Genomic DNA, 26654 nt, shown 5'->3' with positions numbered 1-26654 from the left:
TGTGTCATGGCAAAGTGACCCAGCTCTGTTCACTTGGCGTCTGTCTCTCTCTCTCTCTCTCTCTCTCTCTCTCTCTCTCTCTCTCTCTCTCTCTCTCTCTCACACACACACACACACACACACACACACACACACACACACACTTCAAAACGAAAATAAAAATCTTCACGCACTAATAGTAACATAAATACTTCACTGACTAATGTGTTTTTTGTGGGGATATTAAATTTTCAGTTCTCTTCTGGCATGTGAAGCCCAGTCGACTGTTTACGCAAATGGTTGCCCATGATTAATAGAGTCAATAAGCAACCAAAAATGAAAACACTCAAATAGTACACGAGGAGTACCAATCAGATTGAACTTAGTGATAATATAACATTTGTACAAAAGACACATCCAAACAAATATGGAACCAAAAGGTGTGAAAATAAATACAGTAATACAGTAAATAAATACAATAATACTGTCCATTACCGATATAAATGTCACAAATAAGAAACGCTATACACATGCAAGAAACATAGAGTTAAGGTATGTGAATCAAAGATTAAGTTTACACTGACATAATGTTCATCAAATTGTTATATTTCAATCTCATCAAAGACGGTGCGCATGTCAGTTTCAACATTCACGCTAGCACTATTAGAGTGAACACCTCCCATGAAAATACAATAAAACATTGTCCTGTCATACTGCATTTCAATTCAGTATATACAACAAATAAAATAACACACATGGAAATGGCAATGCGCTCGCATGAGCTGCATGATAACCCTGCACAATGGAAAGTCTTATGTTGTCAAACGTGGTTGGCTTCTGTCAGCCTCTCTCTGAACGTTGTGATGGCACACAAAACCCAGGCTCGTATGTGGCCGTCATGTCACATCTCCACATTCACAACCAGTGTCCCCTAGTCCAAGCACACACGAAAACGACTATCTAAGCACAATAAACATGTACTAATTACCACAACAGAAAATGTACTCACAAAATATAACATGTTGTTAACAGTCATCTACTACTATCTGTATTGCCACTGCTATACACTACTCTATTGACCCAAGAGCATTCTCAGTCTACAAGTTTCAAATATTCCGATCTCACGCCCGCCATCTACTATCTTTCGGACAGAGTATGAGCCATCATACAGATGGGAGGGCTTTTCTTCCTTCTCTATTCGTCATCCAGTGGGCTACGCATTCTCATGGGGACTTGCTCTCTGATCTCATAAGTATTCATTCTTTTTATCAGCTCACTTCCGATTCTTTTCGTTGCTTTCTCCATCATGAACTCTCAGGCCTGATTTACGCATTCCTGATTGCCTCTCCTCCCATCGGAGGTTTTACTATTCTGTCAGCCACTGACTTCCGTCTCTAGAATTGTAGTTGTAGTGGTCTGTATCCCATATTGCAATGCCCACCACCACTGAAGTGCCTCTCCATCTTCGATAGGTACTGGACACAGGCTCCCAAATGGTTCAAATGGCTCTGAGCACTATGGGACTCAACTGCTGAGGTCATTAGTCCCCTAGAACTTAGAACTAGTTAAACCTAACTAACCTAAGGACATCACATATATCCATGCCCGAGGCAGGATTCGAACCTGCGACCGTAGCGGTCCCACGGTTCCAGACTGCAGCGCCTTCAACCGCACAGCCACTTCGGCCGGCACAGGCTCCCAGATAGCACATGTATCATTTTGTGTGACTGGATTCAGGGTTCTAACTGAGGAGAATGTCCTTCCCTTTCCTAATCCTGCCATCCATCTTGGGAAAGTGAAAACTGTAGCATGGTAACAGAGCACTGTTTTGGACTTTCCACATGTGCACACATAATCTTCCACCAAAAACAGTAAATGCAGCCATGACAGTGATAACAACTGCCACCCAAGTTGTCCCTTCGACAGACGACCATATTGATAAACACAGACCAGGTCATTTCGTGCTTCTAGTGTGATGGCATGAATTTCACATCATACAAACGCGTTCAGATGTTTTGCACACTGGCAAATGTTGCATTTCCTAACTATTTCCGAAACTTACCGTCTAAGTACACTCTAGAATTGTAAGTATGTTGGTCTCTATCCTGCACTGCAATGCACAGCATAACTGAGCTCCCTCTCTATCTTCAGTAGGTACTAGACACAGGTTCCCAGCATCTCCTTGGTGACTATCACATACACTTTCGTCGCTCTGCAGTGACCAAGGTGCTGATGACAGCACTTCATTAAATCCTCCAACAGTGCAAATTTTCCACCTTCATTCTTTCACATACCACCAAAAACGTACCCTCCACTAGACTGTGCACAATACAGTACCATTTCTCATTCACACATCGTATACACCTACACTGAGCAGCAAAATATTCTTTACTGTCAAGGTTTCTGCCTGTTGGTTGAGCTACTGCTAAGTCCCTCCTATATTTTCGGATGCACACCTGTTCCCATTATTGTAACGTTTTCATTATAACCTCATTACGTTCTCACTTGATGTGAGTAGCAGGACAACCTCTGGGCTGCCCCACTCTGCATTGTTGCCAAATTTACTCAAGATGGCAACATCGTAAAGACACCATGGTGCGGATATCAAATTTTGGCAGGAAAATATGTGAATTTGGCTACCTCCACTAACCTGCCCCCCCTCCCACAAAATGGTGGGAAGTCCAAATTTTGTCAGGAAAAAGGGCACTTGGGCTACCCCCACTAACTTAAGAAAACGGCGAGAAAAAGATCCACTAACCTGAGTCGTCCGACCATCACCTCTTCCTTGGTAATGGTGGGAGAAGGACTCAGCCTGTGCTGGGCTGCTGGATAGGATGGATGTAAGCCCATTTTGCAGGGAGCCTTCATTAAACAATTTAAGGCATTAGCTCCACACAGTGTGTTCACCATGAGGTCTGGAGTCCAACTGACCTAGTACACAGTACCGCCACAAGAGGCAGCTGTTGTCCCTTCCATGACATAATCCCAGATGGCGGTGTCGGGGGGGGGAGGGGGGGTTGGGGGGGGGAGGGGGGTTGGGGGGGGAGGAATGAAGCAAAAGGACTCAGCCTGTTCTGGGCTGCTAGAGATAAGGAGTGCACCTTATTTATTTTGGAACTACTGATTTAGGAATGGATTTCATGTAGTTTATTTATTACAATGATACAAGACACTCGCTCTGATGTGCTTTGGGGCACAATGAACAGGCTATAGACCTGAAAATTACTCGTAAATCATCGAAATAATGCTGTACGCTGAACTGCCGACATACAAACAACTCATAAATTGTCAAAATAATGCATCTATAATGCTCTGCAAACACGCTTGCTAAATGTCAACTGTTGAAATAATACACTGAACAGCCTACAGACCTGCAAACTACGTCTAAATCACCGAAATAATGCAGTTCACTGGTGTGCAGACACGCAAACAACTCATAAATTGACAAAATAATTCCTGTAAAACTCGCTGCAGACATGCTCACTAATTACAAACTGTCAAAACAATGCATACAATTTATTTAGAAACGGATTTGACATAGTTTATCCATCACACTGATACAAAACACTCACTCTGGCATGCTTGGCGTCAGAGTAAATAGTCTGCAGACCTGCGAACTACTCGTAAATCACCGAAATAATACAGTACATTAATGTGCAGAGACGCAAACAACTCGTAAATTGTCAAAGTAATGCATATAAAACTTTCTGCAGGCACACTCACTAATTTCAAACTGTCGAAATAAGGCATACAATTTATTTAGGGCCGGATTTGACATAGTCTATTTGTCACTCTGATACAGAACACTCACTCTGTCGTGTGTGGGGTTACAGTTAACAGTCGACAAACCTCCGAAATACTCGTAAATCACCGAAATAATGCAGTGCACTGATGTGCAGAGATTTTAACAACTTGTAGATTGTCAAAATAATGCACGTAAAAGGCTCTGCAAACACGCTTACTAATCGTCAACTATAGAAGCACTGCACCTATTACCCTTCCTGGAAATCGCTACATCCTGCCAAACATCTCTGACATGCAGATGTTCTCACCACTATGGAGAGGCTCCTGTGTCCCAGCACAAAGGATGTCTTGCGAATGAATGAAGCATTCTGATCGGCTCTTGTCCAATTTACCAGCCAAATTACAAATGCTACTGGTGTGGAAGCGCTGCCTGCATTTTTATTTCTGCAGATGAGACTTTCAGCGACAAAACTATTTTGTACGGGTCTCCATATTACACTGACAGTTAAACCCTGCAAAAGTGATCTACAGGTCGTCAAATATGGAAAGACACTTGCTCAATTATACTGCTCTGCCACTGAGAACGGAAGCTTGAATATTAGAGTGTGAAACTGATCTCCAACCCTGCAACATGTCACCGAGTATCGTGTCGATGTATTAAACGCACAATTCGTATCCTCCGCCATACAAAATCGTCTCGTTTTGCGTCATACATATAGCCATCTACCGTCAGACACTCGTACATCACTGTGAAGACAGACAGCATAAGTACATGAACCGTATGTACCCCTTGCACCACTAGATATTTCCCGCTAGGTTGGGTGGTCATCCGCTGAAGCCGACAGTCAAAAGTCAAATGGTTCAAATGGCTCAAATGGTTCTGAGCACTTTGTGACAACTTCTGAGGTCATCAGTCGCCTAGAACTTAGAGCTACTTAAACCTAACTAACCTAAGAACATCACACACATCCATGCGTGAGGCAGGATTCGAACCTGCGAACATAGCGGTCGCTCGGCTCCAGACTGTAGCGCCTAGAACTGCACGGCCACTCCGGCAGTCAGTCAGAAGTCATCCCCACCCAACGCATGACCAGAGCGCCCTCAGCAGATTGAAGTCTCTCTGAACTGTTGGACTCGTTATTCTTTGGCACAGAGGCGTTACTGTTTCTGGCTCCAAGCTGCTTGCTTGCTTTTTTTCTACAGCCATCTCCAGGCTCTGGGATTACAATAACACATGTGTTTTCACATGGTTTGCCAGAATATTATATCAGTTATGTGATACTTCTCGATTTAAAGCTCATAGCAATATTGCTTGCATAGCAGATTCGCTTGCACAGTATAATTCCGAAGATATAGAATCGAAATTATTTCTCTAGAAACTCCAAACTTTCATGAGGTAAAGTGTGCTGCAAATCACTGAGTAACTAGAAAATTATCCCGTCTGCAAAGACCTTTAAATGAAACCTCGGAAAAAATAGTGGAAACTGATATTTCCCCTCATAAATACCGATGTCGGTGATGTAACAGATTCGAAATCACTCTTATAATTTACAAAGTCAACTAAGGTATTCCTATGTTTAGAGAACAAGCAAACATATCTTCCACCCGTCTTTCACTCGCCAGATGCACACACCACAATCGCTGTTCCATCAACTAAATGTAGGCGCAAAATGTGCAGAAGCAGTAAACTGGATAATTTACATGGGAGGGAATAATGGTCCAGCGCAAACACATGTCCCTATTGAATATTCTCAAATTTCACGCAATCATGAAAACTATCGAACGCAAACTAAGTATTAGTTCGTTATTCAGTGGTCTATAGGACGACATAGTTAAATCACTTACAGTCATCATAACAGGCCTCTCAACTCGTACAGCTACTCTCATTAGCGGGAAAGGTGAATCATTCCCGCCACAGGCAACTGCCGCCATCACGTGCCATACACCCCTAGACACAATCATTCTCCTGAACCGGAAACATACATATTTGATCGCTATACTTACAGAGGCGGGAATTTAAGGAGATGTGACCTGGATAAACTGAAAGAACCAGAGGTTGTACAGAGTTTCAGGGAGAGCATAAGGGAACAATTGACAGGAATGGGGGAAAGAAATACAGTAGAAGAAGAATGGGTAGCTCTGAGGGATGAAGTAGTGAAGGCAGCAGAGGATCAGGTAGGTAAAAAGACGAGGGCTAGTAGAAATCCTCGGGTAACAGAAGAAATATTGAATATAATTGATGAAAGTAGAAAATATAAAAACGCAGTAAATGAAGCAGGCAAAAGGGAATACAAACGTCTCAAAAATGAGATCGACAGGAAGTGCAAAATGGCTAAGCAGGGATGGCTAGAGGACAAATGCAAGGTTGTAGAGGCTTATCTCACTAGGGGTAAGATAGATAATGCCTACAGGCAAATTAAAGAGACCATTGGAGAAAAGAGGGCCACTTGTATGAACATCAAGAGCTCAGATGGAAACCCAGTTCTAAGCAAAGAAGGGATATCAGAAAGGTGAAAGGAGTATATAGAGGGTCTATATAAGTGCGATGTACTTGAGGACAATATTATGGAAATGGAAGAGGATGTAGATGAAGATGAAATGGGAGATACGATACTGCGTGAAGAGTTTGACAGAGCACTGGAAGACGTGAGTCGAAACAAGGCTCCAGGAGTAGACATCATTCTATTGGAACTACTGACGGCCTTGGGAGAGCCAGTCCTGACAAAACTCTACCATCTGGTAAGCAAGATGTATGAGACCGGCGAAATACCCTCAGACTTCAAGAACAATATAATAATTCCAATTCCAAAGAAAGCAGGTGTTGACAGATGTGAAAATTACCGAACTATCAGTTTAATAAGTCACGGCTGCAAAATACTAACGCGAATTCTTTACAGACGAATGAAAAAATTGGTAGAAGCCAACCTCGGGGAAGATCAGTTTGGATTCCTCAGCAATGTTGGAACACGTGAGGCAATACTGACCCTTTGACTTATCTTAGAAAATAGATTAAGGAAAGGCAAACCTACATTTCTAGCATTTGAAGACTTAGAGAAAGCTTTTGACAATGTTGACTGGAATACTCTCTTTCAAATTCTAAAGGTAGCAGCGGTAAAATTCAGGGAGCAAAAGGGTATTTACAATTTGTACAATAAGCAGATGGCAGTTATAAGAGTCGAGGGACATGAAAGGGAAGCAGCGGTTGGGAAGGGAGTGAGACAGGGTTGTAGCCTCTCCCCGATGTTATTCAATCTGTATATTGAGCAAGCAGTAAAAGAAACAAAAGAAAAATTTGCAGTAGGTATTAAAATCTATGGAGAAGAAATAAAAAATTTGAGGTTCGCCGATGACATTGTAATTCTGTCAGAGACAGCAAAGGACTTGGAAGAGTAGTTGAACGGAATGGACAGTGTCTTGAAAGGACGATATAAGATGAACATCAACAAAAGCGAAATGAGGATAATGGAATGTAGTAGAATTAAGTCGGGTGATGCTGAGGGAATTAGATTAGGAAATGAGTCACTTAAAGTAGTAAAGGAGTTTTGCTATTTGGGGAGCAAAATAACTGTAAAGTAGAGAGGATATAAAATTTAGACTTGCAATGGCAAAGAAATCGTTTCTGAAGAAGAGAAATTTGTTAACATCGAATATAGATTTAAGTGACAGGAAGTCGTTTCTGAAAGTATTTGTATGGAGTGTAGCCATGTATGGAAGTGAAAAACGGACAATAAATAGTTTCGACAAGAAGAGAATAGAAGCTTTCGAAATGTGGTGCTACAGAAGAATGCTGAAGGTTAGTTGGGTAGATCACATAACTAATGAGGAGGTATTGAATATAATTGGGGAGAAGAGGAGTTTGTGGCACAACTTGACAAGAAGAAGGGCCGGTTGGTAGGACATGTTCTGAGGCATCGCGGGATCACAAATTTAGCATTGGAGGGCAGCGTGGAGGGTAAAAATCGTAGAGGGAGACCAAGAGATGAATACATTAAGCAGATTCAAAAGGATGTAGGTTGCAGTAAGTACTGGGAGATGAAGAAGCTTGCACAGGATAGAGTAGCATGGATAGTTGCATCAAACCAGTCTCAGGACTGAAGACAACAACAACAACAACAACATGCTTACAATTAAACATTACGGTTGCACTCTCAATTGGATGACATTCGACAATCGACGAAGTTTCGGAAATACACCCTGCTGACAGCTGTGGCTCTGGAAATAGAAATATCTGTACCATCCTTATGACTTGACATATTTTTCCATTTTGCTATCACACTATTCCATGTCAAATCCATGCCTCATTTACAACTGGACAGAGTCATTTCCGTTGCACATGTCGAAACACACACACATCCTTTATAAGCCTGGTGCTCAAGGCAAACCTATCACTCAACCCCTATTACTACGTATAATACTTCGCCAATAACTGATCTCCGGCGATACGATATAATACTGACCGAAAATCAGTGATGGGTGGACATTTCTCATAAGTTTTTTCTGTGAGTGCTACCATTGTGTCTTAGAAAGAGAGGCGTATTCGTCTTACAAACCGCCAGATATTAAAAGAAACCATGATTGGAATGATTATGTAACTATCACAATCGGTCTTGGTTCTACAGGTACACACAAATACCCATGTTAAAAGCTATACTGGCTTTATAAATCGAGGTATGGCATTACCTCTGAATGAAGTGGCTTTTCCAGACAAATAGCGCGACACTGAATATAGACAGTAATCGCCAGAGTGTATATTGTCAGACCAATAGTGCGGTTACACGTCGCCGGCGGTGCAACCACGTGATAAAATTACGGAATTTAGAAAGTGATTCGTTTGAGCAACATGATATTAAATTGGTATTTACAACTCCCTCATGCCGCCGGTAGGTATTTCACCAGTATTTGTAATGAATTCTGTCTCGATGCCACCTCAGAGATTCGGTGATATATCCACTGATTTATAGGAAATGGATGATTGAGAAGGGTCACAAACAGTAAATGGTGTGCTGATTGAGTTCGTAAGAAATGTGCACTAGCTTTTCAGATCTCTAGTGCTAAGCTATTCGGTAGAAATTATGTCTATGATTTGGCATTAAGCCGTTTGATTCAGTCACATACCTGCTTTGGATCCCATGGAGAAATGGTTTAATGATTACAGCCACTAGTGAATCATATTTCTGGCACTCCCATATCTCGAAAAGAGTCAACTTTCTCGAACCTATCTGCCGCATTAAAAGTCCAACGTGGTTTTAAGTAGTCCCTATGCATCTTGCTATTGCCCCTCAGACTCTGGCGCTACCACCCCTGCAGCTTTGTGCATGTGATCGTTCCAATTTAAGTCCAAACTGAGTAGAAGTGGGAGAAAGCTGTATCTGCCACCTTCTGCAACCCATGTAAAAACAGGCTAAGCTGAGTTAGTGCGACAGGTCCGTGTTTCACCATGCGATGGAAATGAGTACACGTTGTCGTAGCTCTGCCAACTGATGTATGGCGCCCACTGTTCACATCCAGCCGGCCGGAGTGGCCGTGCGGTTCTAGGCGCTACAGTCTGGAGCCGAGCGACCGCTACGGTCGCAGGTTCGAATCCTGCCTCGGGCATGGATGTGTGTGATGTCCTTAGGTTAGTTAGGTTAAATTAGTTCTAAGTTCTAGGCGACTGATGACCTCAGAAGTTAAGTCGCATAGTGCTCAGAGCCATTTGAACCATCACAACCGAGCATGGTTCGGAAATTATACTATACCCGCATGAGTCCTATATAAGATGATCGTCAGTAACGGAGAATACCTCTTACAAGGAAACAGATAAACGCACAACAGCAGTGTCCGATACGTGGAATTACACGTCATGCTGCCACTAACTCTGTAAACAGCACATCTGTCAAGCAGATGTATATACGGGTATTGTAGTGTCTCACAAACACCTATCGCTAACTTAGAATCAGCTTGTTTATCAAACTGAAGTCACGATCTTATACGCAAGATGAGATAGGGGAATGGAGTACAGTGTATAAATCTTCGTTCGTTTAGAGGAATGTGTCGAAACAGGATGGTCACGTTTCATCATACGTGAGACGGAATTCCTCTGATGACAGAGATTTGCTGTTAACGATCGCAAGTCACTTACAGAACACGTGGTTGTATACGAGTCGAACACAGGCTATGTCACACAGCTGATGCATCCTGACAGAACAGCAGAAAAAATGGTCAAATGACCTGCAGCAGCATCTCCCTGTCTAGACTGCATCATCAGTCTGCCATTAACTGTTTGTGATCCTTCTCAATCAACCATTGCTATAACTCAGTGGATATATCACCGAACCTCTGAGGTGGCATTGAGACAGAATGCGTTACAAATATTGGAGAAATATCTAGCGGCGGCATGAGGGAGCTGCAAATACCGGTTTAATACCATGTTCCTTAGCCTAATCTCTTTCTAAATTCGGTAATTTTATTACACGGTTGCAACGTATGCGACGGTTAACTGCACTGTTGGTCTAATAATATACAATCCGGCGATCACCGTCTATATTCAGTGCCGCCCAGAGTGGCCTTGCATTTCTAAGTTGCTGTGAAAGCAGCCACACAGCACTTTTGCAATGGCTATCTCGGTATGAGACTTGGACAGTCCTGTGTTTGTGTTTCGTCTAAGAACCTGCTGATATTAGTGGTTTATAAGGAATTTCCTACTTGCCCAGAAAACATCTTTTTAAGTAGGCCCAGTTCTTACTTAGATCTTTAGTCTTACACTCCTTACTGTGTTAGTAAATGCAGGATCCTTGAATTCTCCACATATTCTCGCTTTTTAAGGCAGGTAAAACGACCGCTCCCAGCGGAAAGAATTCATACACCTCAACGTGTGAACTGTTGACACTTTCTCTTCAAATGGTTCAAATGGCTCTGAGCACTATGGGACTCAACTTCTGAGGTCATTAGTCCCCTAGAACTTAGAACTAATTAAACCTAACTAGCCTAAGGACATCACACACATCCATGCCCGAGGCAGGATTCGAACCTGCGACCGTAGCAGTCTCGCGGTTCCAGACTGCAGCGCCTAGAACCACACGGCCACTTCGGCCGGCACTTTCTCTTCGTTCTGTCTCAGTTGCTGTTGGGGTCTATTAGATTTTGACAAACTTCTCATTGGCAGTCACTCTCTTCATAAAGCGTCCACTCTTAAGTGAAGTGATGACATCCTCCAATCCATCCACTGTGTGGTTGCAGAAAGGCTCCAGTGTCCCCATCTTCACGTTAACCATATGGGAGCCAGCTTCCTCCTGAGCTGTTGGTATTGTGAGTCAGTGAAGGTGACCCCCAATGGATGTATCACAGCAGAAACAGTCTAACATTCTGCGTGGTGTCTGTTTGTTCTATATCGTGTCTCCCTACCACTTTCGGGCAACGACGCTCTGAGCGTGTTTTTTAGGGAATTGACTAGTTTCAATCTGGGACCTGTTGCTGGTAAGGAGACGTGAGACCACACATGACATGTAGAGTTCAGAAGAGTTCAGTGAGACTAGCGATGATATAACCAAATACTTAATGATTTCAGCGTCAGCTCCACTGCACTCCCTGTAAAAGAATCTTAATACTAACTAAATTTAGTGGAAGGGGTTCAAGGCTTTCCTATTTTTAGTTAGCTGTTAAAATAACGTCGAAAAAGCAGTTAAGTTTACCACTGGAAATTTTATTCTACTCACAAAACATTGTTTATAAATTCCACTATTGATAAAAGGAAATGTTTTAATACAGGATGGTAAAAACCAACTGCGTTCAACAAAAATGTGACCTAATATTCGCTGAATGGGTTTCCAAGTTCTACAATGGATCGAAGGGTAACCTATGCCATATCACATCTATAATCTAGGTTTAAATTAAGTTTCACAAAAGAGAAAACTATCAAAATGGTCTACAGTGACCCTCACTTATCTTAAATTACTTATCTAACTTGTCGTAAATTACAGTGGCTGATGTGGCTTCTCAATAACTATATAACAGAAAAATAATCAGGTTTCAGATTTTTACTTCAAGTAGCAAATGTGAACACCATGAGCTTTAATTGACGATCGACACTAGTATTACGCAAAAAGGGGGTGTAACAGATGAGACTTCTGCAGTTTTGAGTGAAGCTTTATGTGCTGTTATGCGGCATCGCGTGCATTCATTACCTTTTCGGTGTTCCTCAGGGGGCGGCGGGCAGCACAGCTCCGCTCACCTCGCCGTCTTGGAAGCAACTCTTGTCCTAACTCCTCCTTACTACAATTTACCGAAGTTGGTTTAAAAAAAACTATCTGGCTGTGTTTTTATCTGACCAATCAGGGTCTCAATGTTAACCTTAAGCTCTGCCTACAATAATTCTGTCTATCCAATGAGAAACGTTATAATTTTCGTGGTGGAGCAATGTTTTTAAAGTTTGCAACGTAACAGAGACGCGAAAAAGTCTTACGCTAAAACTTGAAGCTGTTGTGGCCCTTTTAGCGTTATCGTAAGATCTATTCTGTCTATCCAATGAGAAACATTATAATTTTCGTGGTGGAGCAATGTTTTTAAAGTTTGCAACGTAACAGAGACGCGAAAAAGCCTTACGCTAAAACTTGAAGCTGTTGTGGCCCTTTTAGCGTTATCGTAAGATCTATACTGTTCTTCTGGAGGGCTCTATCTTTTAACATGGGCTGGGGGGTGGTCCTGACGTAACAGAGACGCGAAAAAGTCTCACGCTAAAACTTGCGGCTGGGGTAGCCCTTTTTGTGTTATCGTAAGATCTATACTGTTCTTCTGGAGGGCTCTAGCTTTTAACATGGGCTGGGGGGTGGTCCTAGCGGTTAGCTGGCGACGTGGGTGCCCGTCCCTTATCATAGGGCCTTCCAGCTTAACACGGTTCTGCTCTCGGCTTTTGTTCTCGTTTCTCCCCTCGGAACTGCGTCTGTCTCGCGGTGGGAAGGTATGACATGCATTTAGACATTCTTGTGTTAGTCTGTGGTATTCCATTTGCTCACTCTTTACTCGTATTACTTTGGTTAATTTAATGTCACGATTTATTCGGAGCTATGTGACATACTACTGGATTTGCTTATCATGTCAGGGTGTCCATGGAAGGTGTTGGATTTGCCTGACACCTTACAACAGTACTTATTAATTCACTTTTAAGGTCTGCGATTAGATTATAGAAAGCCAGATGACGGCAAAGAGCACACTGTGCAGGGAAAAAGATAGTTGTAAAGCATAAAAAAGTGAGACTTGTATACTTTGTGTACAGATTTGTTACTCTTCTCCAAGAGTGAGACATAACATTACGTCTGGATCAAAGTCGTGTCCTAGCTACTTTTTTCCCAATTGAGTAAAAACAGTAATGAACGTCATTGATGTTGTGATTGCTTCAGCGCCTTTACTGAGTGAGACTATTTAGGAAGGCACTTAACTGCTTGCCCTAGCCAGGGACCTGTGTTTGTGGAAAAGCCTGTTGAAGCAAAGAATTTATTAAGGTTTAAGAATGTCTACCACCAGGAGCACTTCCTCTTCATCATGTATGCAGATTTCGACTGGCTTCTAGCAACTGTGATGCTTTGTGTAGATGTCAACAATGCCTTCCACACTACCTTCATTGAACAGCACGTATTATATGTGATATCACGTAGGATCAGTGGTAATGCTGTGATAATCCTCTGACCTGAAAAAACTCAGGCTGCGGGCTGATGCTACTTATAGAGAAACTTTCCATGGCCAAATGGAAAAAGGAATGGGCCCTTATTGTTGATTGTCAAATTGTGGGCTGCAGTTGGTTAGGAAAGCGGAAATTCCATATAAAGACAACTTTCCTCTTACAGGAAGATCTACACTGCAGCTGTAAAAGTATACAGCTTGAAATACCAATTGCCACAACACTTACCCACATTTTCCATAATTTGAGCACGTGTGATTTACATCATATAATTATAAGTGTTTTTTGTCTTTTTTGGTTGCACAAAATCATGTGTGATTACACTCAAGCCAATTGGTCCTCTACAATTAGAGCTCAGAAGCCTAATAATTAAAGTACCATTCTCTGTAAAATTTCTGTTGTGTTGAATGAGTCCCAAATGCCTATAACAGTCAAAGGGATGTTAAACAAAACTGCACTTGCAGCCTGACAATAACTCCAAGCTGTAACTACTAATACTACATTGTTGTAATGCAGTCCCAGTTCCATGAAGTCATTGCCTATCCCTCCAGTCGCTACGAACAGGTTCCACACAAGAGCGAAACATGTATTAAAGACAACTGAACACACACTAGACACACAGAAAGCTCGCATTACATACATGAAATCTAATGCCGCAAAGCTCTGGAGCCAACCATAGCTTCATAAAGAATATACCTCTGTGAAGCCCATCATAAACTACAGAAAAGCATCCACATACAACCTCCCCACGCATATACTAAACATACTCACGCAACAGTAAAAACACAAAATGACAGAACAGTAAAAAAACAGATCTAATAAATCACATAAAAGACATATATCCCATATACAGCTATGATGATCTTATTTGATGTGGAAAACATGTACTTCACAATCCTAGCCAAAGAAACAATCAATATAACAGATAAAGACCTAGATACTTACAGTTCTTTACTACAAGGACACCTAACAGAGATAAGCCCACTCCTGCACCTCATTACTGGTTAAAATTAATTTAAGTTCAACAAAGAACGCTACCTACAAGAAGAAGGATTGACAGTGGGTCCCCAATTTCAGGAAAATTACCAAATATCTTCAAGCACAAAATAGAAGAAAGAATTTTCCAGAAAATAATACCAGGAAAATACAATATACCGTGTTGCTGCCTCTGCTTGATAAATAAGCCAGAAAATAAAATAGAACAACTAGATGCAGAGAGAAGCACATTATACAAAAAACATAAATTTCACCTTAGATAACGAACAAACATACCAAATAAATTTCCTAGGCATATCTATCGCAAAGAAAAATAACCCACACTGTTTCAGAATTTACAGGAAAACCACCACAGCACAAACAATGTTACATCCTTCATCAAACCACTCACAGGCTCAAAAGGAATTTGCCTTCATGTATATAATCCACAGATTCACTTCAGTACAACTTCACTAATACAACTGTAATTGGGTATTGGACATAAATATTCAGATAGCAAAAAATAATGGCTACCAAGAATCTGAAACTGAACAAAAAATCCAGAAACCATAAAATATAAAAAAAAAATCACCACACAAATCCACATACCCACATCACCCACCACAAACACACTCGCCAACTTCACCACCACTACCACTATACAACAAGAGAACAACACAGAAACTCAGCAGTAAAGCTGGTACACACTCACATGCGGAAATAAACTCACACAAAGAAATGTGAACATCCCCAAGAGACAAAGAATAACAAAAAGCATACCAAAGAAACAGCTCTATACAGAAATGTCTAAGAAAAAGAAGGAAGATTAAATGGGCATCTACCAAAAACTGGCATTTACCTGCTCCACTGTAACAGCTGTGATACTCTTGTATCTAGGACACACAGGAAGAACTTTTCCTAATCGGAAAATGAACAATATAAACCCTAACAAATTGATAGCAGGCGTTTCCATTACTATCAAAACAAAACAAAAAAGAACACGAACTTCTCGCAATAGCAAAACAAAACACACAAAATGTCGAGAGGACAGTGGACTGAAGTGTAAACTTGTAAAGTGCAGTGAAAGCGCTGTGTGTAAATGCAAATACTCAAAGCATACATGTGAAAGACGAAGCAGAAATAAAATAACAAAAAAGAGTCAGTAACTAACAGAATACGACTATTTATAGCAGGAAGTAAGAAAATGAACTGTTAATGATCAAAATGAACAAAACTGTAAGAGAAAAAAGCACACCATTACAGCAACCACTGAAGAGGCTTGCAAGTAATGTAAAACACGCCTGGCCTGAACAAGACATTTATTACAGTTACTAAAGATGTCAATTAACCTATACCTCTTAAGTAAAAAAAAGAGATGAATGTGAATCTTAAAACAACAATTTCAAACATCAATCAAATATACGTAAAATAAATAACTAGACAAATAATGAAATTTTATGTATTTTAATTAGGTCTATGTATGTTGAAAATACCCTGACAGCACACTATGTATGCCATAACTTCCAAAAAACGAAACAGCCTTACTACACTTGGATGCATGCAGCTGGAAAGCTTCTTTAATTTATATTGTAACAAAAGTTTTCATCTTTCGAAGAAATCAATTAATAGTGGTAGGGTATTATAAAAAATTTAAAATTTTTAGAAAAGTAGGATTCACAATTTTCAAGAACGTTAGGTACATATTAACTTTTATATGTTAGGCATTGTTTATACAGTATCGCTTAGAAGATGTTCCTTATAAAGCTACTACGCCAAATTAACTTTTGGAGTGTGTTTTACCCCTTACAAGAGAAACTGTACACGAGAATTACATATTACATTATTTTGCAATCTGGATCTACCCGCTGGGTTTCGTGAAGATTGTTTATTGGCACTTGGGTATGTTCCACTGTCGGTATTATTAGACATTCTTAGCAAACGAGTTTTTACTATGTAGTTCACCAGGTTGTCCTTCACAGTGCCATAATATGAACACTAGCTTTCTACATTGATTTGGAGTTATTGGGTTGTATGATCTAATTGAGTTGTACATTAGCAGCGAATGCAATGTAAGATAAATCTCTTCGACAGTTGTGTTATGAGAAATCACCTTATAAGGCCTTGGAAAGTTACATCTCCTGTAAAGATTAGTACGCAGCTTCTAACTAGAGGAACAAGTAACATAGCTAATTTTCAGGTGTAGATACGTACAGTACCATGCTTAGTACTGCACCCATGGTGTTGGGTAAAACACGCGGAGGCAGGAGAACGAAGAACTGCATGATCAGTAGGACCTACATAGATTCATCTGCAAAAATTTGTCTCATATGTGTATAATTACGTCTCTATTCCTGCTTCTCATTCTCTCTATCGCTCTCTCTTTCCACTGACCTGTCAAGAAAATGTGATTATGACAGATCACTAACGGACCTCGGAATTGGCGTATGACGCCTGGGCGTTAACAATTGAGATTCAGAGCATGGATGAAGCCCTTGTGTGAGATCCATCAGGAGAGTGGAGAGAAGGATTTTCTCTATGGAGAGCGTGGCAAATAACGGGTATTAAGGGCGACTTACAATCATCTACAGCAGCAAATACGGGAGGGTTCTGATTTATTGGCACATAATCAGAGAAGCAGAGAGCTTTGTTGGGAAGATGCAGTAGGCAGATTATTGAAGACTATTTTCGTAACAGCTGACGCCGACGATATGAGTGGGGTGAAGGAGACAATAGCTCATGCGCAAACAGAAGTTGAGAGAAACAGAATACTGGTTGGACGGCAGAGAGTCCCTTTCGCAAATAAGGAACAAAGAGTCTTTAATAATACTTGGCTATTGGGAAGGTTTACTGCGGATCTGACTGTCTCAGCCCTCGGCACAAGGTTTCTGGAAGGCTGGTTTGGTTCACGTATGCGTCACAGAAACATCTTGAAGTTATCGGTCAACTATCTTAACCCGAAACATTTTCTGGAAGTGTCTCCATCGCTGTACACTTCTCTACACCAACTTCATTCAAACGCACTGATGTATGTGATCATTCATCACTGGTGATGTCACAGATGCCTCACATCTAAACCGTCGGGTGAAGTTCGTAGCTACTCACAAAAGTTAAAATCAGAAATGTGTTCCGCCTTAAGGAACTCTTGTTTAAATTTTCTCTTCTGATGGTGCCTTAACTTGTTCCTAAGTCCATTATCTGAAATTTAAGGTGCGTGGATGGTAACGGTGACCACTTTATTCATTTACATGCCCCCACTCCTGTCAAATTACGCTGTCAGGTCACAAATAATACTCTCTTTTGTTAAAACAGCAGTGCGTGTCCATGTTGCGCTATTAATGTTCAAATTTGATATTTCCAGAGATTCGCTACATGTTTATGGTCAGAACTTAAATTTCACATCTCACTGCATTCTGTTTTCATTTACAGCAGAGATAGAGTACCAGTGCCTTAATATCCAAACACATTAGCACTTTCCGTCATTTCCAGAGAGCAGCCGGATGTCGAACCTGGAAAGTCTGTAACTTTTTTTCTACCTATTTGGGAGGTTAGTTCTGTTAAAATAGGCACAGTATCTTCGTCAACAGCTCCATCTTCGATCAACGGCGGAAATTCTTTATTGATATCTCTCCACAGTTTGAACACGTCTACCTCCTCTTACATTTTTTCACCTTTTTTTAAAATTTCTTTTTTTCCGCGACATGCATAGACTTTGAACTATGTCGGAAGAATACCTTCATAATCCGTTTCGCATTTCGCATCTCAGTCTGTTTGCCACTGTGCTGCATTTAACTCTGTATCCTTAATTTCCCTACTTACTCTATCCTCATCCGCTCTTTCTCTCACCCACCATTCTCTGCATCGCGTCACGCCAGTAAGTTGCTGCGACCTGTCTTGGTTCCTGTTCCTGTTCTACTTTTAAGTGCAGAGCCTGTTGCCAATCGTTTTCTAACTCTAAGGTGATCGCTCCATTATATACTTCACTCTAAGTACACCTCTCCAAACCGAATTGTCCCTAGGGAGCTAAGTGTACTCACATTATTGAAAATAATTACCTTATCTATACTTTGTTTAGCTCATCACGGTGTGCTTCCTCAAATCAGTTTGGTGGCCAGATTGGCCTGCAAGTCTCTTTAAGGTACTCATTGACCTATAAACTACATATGTAATCAGTAGTCAAAAATCTACTTACCCCAGTGTAAGACCTATGTTTTTATTTGTTTGACACCATTGTCCATCTTCTATTGTCCTTGTTTCGCTTCCTTTACATTCTATAACTGAAACACGTTTTCATACTGTCCTCTTCAGTCACGAACAAATTGTTTTCAATGCCTACAATATTCTAATACATTTATTTCCTATACAAATGTGAGTGACGTCTACTTTTCTGGTGTTCAAAATAATTCTGTGAAACCTAATGTCACTTACACATATCCCATCGAACAAGAGCATCATTTCCAACCAGTTGGCAATTTTTTGTTTTTCAGTTTTTACTTTGTGATTTGTTACCTTCCTGTCACGGCAACCGAACGTTAAACCTAATGGAAGCAATCTATGATCCCCACCTGTCAGGAATCCTGCAGTCTCTGTTCTGTATGCTTTCGTATTTCAAATGTCTGTGTGTAGTATATGATGAGGTAGAGATTGAGGACCAGCCCAGCATTCGCCTGAACGAACCTGGAAACCCGCCTAAATACCATACTCAGGCTGACTGGTAAACCAAACCCACGTTCGCTAGTCCGTTGAATGGACTCCATCCATGTCCGCTACATCTCTCCGACTCGCTAGCTGGGCGAGCAGGTCTGTAGTTCTTCTAATGTGGATGTCTCACATTAAAATAGCGGCAGCTTACTTTTTCATTGTGACGTACCAATTAATTTCGTGCTGTTACAGTTCACTGTTCATTTTACTTTATTTCTTTTTAATTTGTTTATTTTTTTACCATCGTCAGTCGACTGCATTAATGTGCAACTTTGGCGTTTGAATCATTATATTAGTGGAAAATTGTTATCCCACTATCAAAACATCAGTCTCAATAACTTTACACCTGACTGAGGTTCACAAAAGCCCGTCTTTAAAGCTCTGTTCTTTTTCTGTTAGTCCGCAATCATTCTCATTCAATAGAATATATTCTATAATTCACATTTTTTCTCTTTATGGTCCACTCAGATACGTACACCTCAACAGTTATTTTCTACTACAAGAAGGATTTGTCAGAGTGATATAAGTTTTGTGATGATATTTTGTCCTATACGTTACAAATTATGCCCAGCACAGCAGTTTCATGTGTGAAATTCCGATTAGTGCCGACGACAGATCTGTTGAGCTTTTAACTGACAGGTTTTTGCCCACATTCTGATGTTTAGAGTTTGTTCAGATACATCTGTAACCAGAGTAAAGTTTTGCATTTGAGACAACCTGACTGTGCTGTAGTTCTCTATTTCACTGAATGGCTAAGGGACTACTCGGCTATTAGTGGAATATACAAACAGCCTGTATATAAGTCTCAAATGTTATCAGTCTGAAACTGCTCCCCATTTCATCAGATTTTTTTAAAAACTGATTTTGTCAAGTTTTCGTAGAGCAGGATCAGTTAACACACCAGATCAGAGCTTTTCCACTGGGAGAAGTAGTACTGGAACAGTCTTGGCTATTTCTCATTTTTAATTATAATGTACCAGATCAGTCTGTCATGATGACTGTTTTTTTACAACTAACTGTGGTTCTAGGGTTCACGAATTGTAGATCTACTGCACCACTGTCTGTATTTATATTTCGCGTGCAAAAGAAATTAAAAAGTCTGTAATTGCATGTTTAATAATGCGTTCGGTTTAAGATCTTTTCTGTACTGGATCTGCAGTTTGTAATGTGTACGTTTCAGTTATTATCTATGGGCAGAAACAATGTTGTAACACAGTATAGTTGTCCTTAACTACTTCATAAAGCTCCTGTATCTGTATGAAACTTTTTGATGTAAATTTGTGTAAATGTTTCTCTGATATTCATGATTTCGTTCATATGTCTGCACTCATTCAAATGCTAGAATGTACTTAACATTATTGAAATCAGTCATATGCACCAAATGATAAATAAAATGAACCTGGTATTTGTGTATGTGGCGATGATTTTATCAATCTTGTACAGCTATGACTTTTTATAACTCTTAGGCATGAAAACAACGACCTATCACGTTCGAATTTTGGTAATTTGGGTTTAACACAGACTGACACACACCAATCATTAAGATTCTTTCTACTTTGACTGGCGATCTCCACCCCATCAATCTTAGTGTGACCGTAGACCCATCAACATCACTGTCCACTATCAACATGGCACATTGCTTCAAGAGTTCACTTTAAATTGTGAAGTTCTACAAACCTAATCACTTGTGCCAGTACAAATTCCTGACAATTTTCGCTTCACACAGTGTGAAAATTGCGACTCAGTATGGAAACATTGGCTGAAGTATGCAGCGATATGCTCGTAAAATATGAATGCAGTCACACGTGCAACTATAATCGTTTGGAGTAAATCTGGGAAATCAACAAAAATTTTGGCACAATTTAATAAACCTATTATGTCTTTAAACCTGAAATTGAAACTTCAGTGATTTAATAGGTTAACTAGTTTGTCTAAGCAAAGTTATTTAGAATTGTTTTAGTTAGTTTTTTAGAACTACGAGGTGCAATTGTATAGCAAAAATTTCAGTTGTACGCTTTACTGCTAGAACTCAAAACACAAGAAATCAACTACTGCTACATTACATCATTTTATGTCGTTTGTAATGTCCTTAGATTTATGAGTTTCCATTTATATTACAGTCCTACTCACCACTGTTTGTGCAGCTCAAATATTCGCAATACCTCTTCTCTGCCACACCAGCACCGTCAGTCTCTTCTTGGAGACCTTCCATCCACCGACAACACTTCTGGATGCTCCCAAAGTGTCTCAACATTCCCGCAGATGCGAGGTCATGTTTCTGCTGAGTGTTGCCTCCTACAAAATAAAAACAGAGTTCTGTTAAATTAGAGTTGCTTATCCCAGTAATAAAGCAAATATCTGCATTTGTGCCCTAAGAGCAAACCAATTTTCAGTTATTTTTTTACCCTTGCTATTTATTTCTTCTACAATCCATTCCAATAACACATGAAAACATTGCAGTCTTTTACAGTTACATGCTGTCTTTTTAAATAGCAAATTCTCTCTCTGATGGGTGAAAGTGTATTGTTTTCAATAGTGGCATGAACTAACAACAGAAATAAAATATTAGCTACAGTTTGGATATTAACCAGCTATTAACATTGTGTGGTGGCGGGTTCTATACATGACGGTCGTTGTATTGTTGTTGTTCGCTGTCTTTGTCACGCGAGCCTGGCAACTATTGTGGTGGTCAGTCAGAAAGCGATGGAGAACATACTGACATTCGTTTCCAGTCTCCACGGCGACATTTTGGTCCAGACCACTGAAAGAAATGTTTCTATTCTCTTTCTACTTAGCGGGATAAAGGAATAAAGTTCTAGTTTAAACATATATTGAGTAAAGTATGTCACACACACACACACACACACACACACACACACACACACACACACACACACACACACACACAAAACACTTTGAAAATCACTATGTTCAATCGACAGTAAATCTCTCTATTTTAAACACCATAAATATCAGTTCAGAGGTGACTTCTATGGTATGTTCCTACCAAGTTGTCTTTCGCCCTGACTAACAACACTCAAATAAATGTTCCATAAAGGTGGAAATAATATTCACCATTTGCCACGAGAATTTGTAATTATTATGGATGATACACTAACAGTTGCTTTAACGAAATCTGAGCAATCCAGGACGGTCTACAGTCCTTGCGATTCCACTATCAGTTTTTACCGCAAATACGCTATTTGTCACACTCTTTCTCTGACGTCATCAAAGGCAGAGCGCAATCCGACGTTTAACAAGCGTGGATGTTACAGTGGCTGAGTGCAAAGTGAAAACTTTTTCCTGCCTCTCGGGCTGTATTTATATACCGCAGCGGACGGCCGAGGGAACATCTGCTGTCTACTGCCTTAATACACGGCAGCAGCCTCTGACGACCGCTTTCTCTGACACATAATCATTAATAACAAGTTATGAGTTAATTTAGAATCTTCTTAATTTTTACATGTATTTAGGTAAATTGTTTGAAAGCACAGAAAAAGTTTCAGCTCGCTTAAATAAACACTTGGCCTTCTAGAATTTTTTTAGTGGAACTAGCGGTACATCGCTACCTCTGAACCATACCTTTACTAGAACTTATATTGTATGTTATTACTACTCTAGTTCTAATATTAGGTATAGCTCTATCATTTAGTAAGTTTTACAACCTGCTGAAATCAAAATTTTCTTCCATTAAAATTACAGGTACTTAATCTACTACAAATGGGTATACTTTTGTTACAAATTTGGTTTTCCTTAAATTACTCAAAAACTATAAAGCGGTAGATGACGTGATCTCTTAGTTACTGTTTTTAGGGCGAACGGAAGAATAAAACAATTTTTTTTGTTTCTAAATCCAATTTTAGTACCCTTAATTTTCCTTAAAAATGTGGATTCCGGTTGTAATTTTCATTCTTTTATTTGAAACTTGCACCATTTTTTTATGAGCTCTATAGGCACATTCTGACGAAATTCTGGCTTTATAGCTTGATTATTTAGCGCCACTTATTTTTTTCTTAAAACTGCATTTTTACTAACACTATTAATTTGGTTACGTTAAGACCTGTTATTTAAAAAGTTATTAGAATAAAATATATGTTGACAGAGTTTTAAACGGAAATTTATACTTTTAATTTTGTGGTGCAATACTTGTGCGCTACACGCGGACGCGTTAAGGTGACGTGGCGCCACTAGCAGTGAACTGGGGACTTGCTCGCCTCTGTATATCACACATGATGCAGCGCTTGTTTTCTTCAGCGTGTTGTATTTTGTTTGCTGCTAATCAGCAACGTTACTTAAGTTTTTTTGTGATAGAAAATTTAATATATTTGCAATCAAGAGAAAAATATGTTTATTTTAACACATCTGTTTGTACGTCTGTTTGAAGTGCACATTTCTCAAACACCCTTATTAATTTCTAGAGATCAACGAAGTGGTCATCAGTGTGTGCGTAAATGAGAAAACGCTTGACTGTGCATCGATTATGCCTTCCTTTTTATTGTTTCTAGAACTATCTTGCGTGTATTTGTTCATGATATACATAAACATAAGACATGCAGTTGACATAATTTTTTTACTAATTGATATGTAAAGTATAGGAATACATCATTTTGTATTTTATTAGTGCCGGCAAGAACAGGTGCAGTTCGCCAATGTGGTGAGAAAGGGCAGTGGGACTTGCAGTGTCATAATAGAGAGGCGGTTACCAACTACAGAATTTACCTTACAAACAAGCGAAGCCTGTAGAAACATTGGGCAGTGCCAGAGGATTGGAGTCATTCTTTATTTCATTCTAGATCTACATGTCATAGACAAGAATGTGAGGGGCATACTAGCAAGAGAGTGTAACAAACGAGAGTGAGACTTCCCGCACACGTGTTTCAGATACATTTCACATGGTTATCAGGTCGTCAACATTACCTGGTTACACAGATAAATGCATTCGATCACACACCAGGATATCACAACTGTGTCTGAGAAAATGATTTATTTTCCTGAAACAAATGAGCCATAATTCCATTTCCCCAGTTCCAGACAAGTCTGACGAGGAGTTTACCTCAGTTTTAAAGCACATGCCTATCTGGAGATAGTCATGTTCTGGGACCCCCTCTTCCCAACTACCATGTCGCCTGCTATTTGGCTTCCTAGATCTGGGCTCTGCGGTAGGTCCAGCATCGAACACTCCAGTCCACCTACTGTGGTGGACAATAAAAAATATAAAGAATAATAATTTCAGGTTGACAGTTTCCAGCATTTCCTCAGTAGGTGAATATCTTTGCTTTCACAGGTGGAGTACAGTTCCAATTTTGATTCATATATATTATACTGCATAAACAAACTAAATTATAATTTACTGCTAGTCCTCATCAAATAAGAATTTTCTGAGTATCTGGTGGAGTAAAGTTTCAATTTCAATTCATAAATTACACTGCATTAACACACTGTATTATTATTTACTGCTAGTCTTATTCAAATAAGGATATGCCGAAGTGTCTATTGTAGCGAGTACTGTTGATTGTATGTTAAAATTTTTCCCTGGATCGGACGTCATATCAACTATGCTCGATCATTCTCAGATAACTATAGTTGGAGTCACGAACGACGACGGTCGAGTTTAGGCTAGTTCTGCACATAAGCGTCACGCCTTCTCCGACAGCCAATGAGCGTTCACTACCCTTCTCTACGCTCTGCTGTGAAATCCGTAGCCAGTGCGAACATTAAACATGTTATTTAGGGAATTTTTATTCCATTATATGCAAGTTGTCACGGATCATGTTAGTGGCAATCGAAAAATTCTGCACAAGCAAGCGAGAAACATACTTTGCAGTTCACACGCTTTCTTCAAGCGCAGAGCACGTGCGTGCGCTTACCGCAACCGTCGCTTGGAACCGGCAACAATGCAATTCCCGTCCGTGTCTCGAGTTGCAAGAACAGTCATCGTTCGTGGATCGAACTATAGTAATCAAACTAGTGACGTGTGTAATAGAGATTTAATACCACTTTAGATTTGTTTACATAGGATATATGAGTATTGTGAATATTTTAAAATACCGACCGGTGTCTGAGTGTCAGAGCTCAGGTCTTTATACCGGTGGCTAGATGTCGACATTTATTCCGGATGAACTCTGAAATAGTTTTTTTTAAAATTTTAGTTATTCGTAGAGGTAGAAATATTTTTGCATGTGGTGCTCATATGGGAGATTTGGCCTACGTAGGTAGTCGCTATCCAAAACTGTTATGTATTTGTGTTTAATTTGTCTAAAACACATACATGAATACCTCACGTAAATCTCGTTGAAGTTTAGTGCACTTTACTACTTGGATTTAACCCGTTGCCTCATAGGAATTTTCCATTATCGCATCTTTTGTACTCTATAGAGTTAGGCGCTACAATCAGAGGTGGTGAAGAGAGTGAACCAGTGCGATGAAGACCTATGATAATGAACGAAAACGTCAATGCAAATAAAATTTTCAAGAGATGACACTGAGCAACCCTACTGTCAGGGTATACTGGAAATCAGCTGCACTACACGGTAAGTTCCACACAAGAATTCTGTGCAAACGACACATTAGGTCAGACTCACCTGTTGGGGTCCGCTTGGACCTGCGGCTACGTGGCAGCTTAATGCAGAGGCAGGCCAGTAGCCGCTGTAGCAGGCCGCGGCTGGTCTGGACCTCCATCCCGCCGCCCCCCCCCCCCCCCCCCGCCCGCAACCTCCATCACCTCTTCGCCTCCATCCCTGCCGCGCCGCTGCTGCTGGGCAGTCTCGTCTCCGTCTCCCCATTCTCCCACCTTACCTGCTGCTACTTTCTCTACTGCATACGACAGTGCAGGTCTTGGAGACGGCTCTGACTGCATGTACCATGCAACTCTCAATTCATTGAAGCACTCGCTAACACTGGTAGTTTAGGGAGTAGAGTACTTTAAGATCACTCTCACTGACAAAGCCGAGGCTATCTATGCACTATAACAATGACGCTTTGTTGGCCTGTAGCAGTGGATGACTTTGATCTTTGCGAATAGATGTTGTTTCAACTGATGTTGAACTTTTATTTCATTTTTATTTTACATCTGAGGATATTTCCAGAATTAATTTACACTCTGTAGCGGAGTGTGCGCTGTTTTGGTCGTTTAACCTGCCTGAAAATTTCAGTTCGCATTTCAGACTGTGTATTCAGTGTGTGAGTTAAATGTGAACTTCCAGTCCCCTCCCAAACCGTCTATGTCAGTAATCACTGTCACTATGACAGTTCAAAGTTAGTGGCTCATCAAATGGATTGTAAGCTACCATAAGTGTTATTTATAGGAACCAAAGTGGAAATTAATTAGGGGTGATAACAATTCCATTTGTAAAACAGTTTATGTTGTACTCAAATGGTTCAAATGGCTCTGAGCACTATGGGACTTAACATCTATGGTCATCAGTCCCCTAGAACTTAGACCTACTTAAACCTAACTAACCTAAGGACATCACACAACACCCAGCCATCACGAGGCAGAGAAAATCCCTGACCCCGCCGGGAATTGAACCCGGGAACCCGGGCGTGGGAAGCGAGAACGCTACCGCACGACCACGAGATGCGGGCGTTTATGTTGTAAGATGGCTAT

This window comes from Schistocerca piceifrons, chromosome 5, assembly GCF_021461385.2.
Source record: "Schistocerca piceifrons isolate TAMUIC-IGC-003096 chromosome 5, iqSchPice1.1, whole genome shotgun sequence".
Taxonomy (NCBI): domain Eukaryota; kingdom Metazoa; phylum Arthropoda; class Insecta; order Orthoptera; family Acrididae; genus Schistocerca; species Schistocerca piceifrons.
This window is presented reverse-complemented; position numbering follows the sequence as displayed.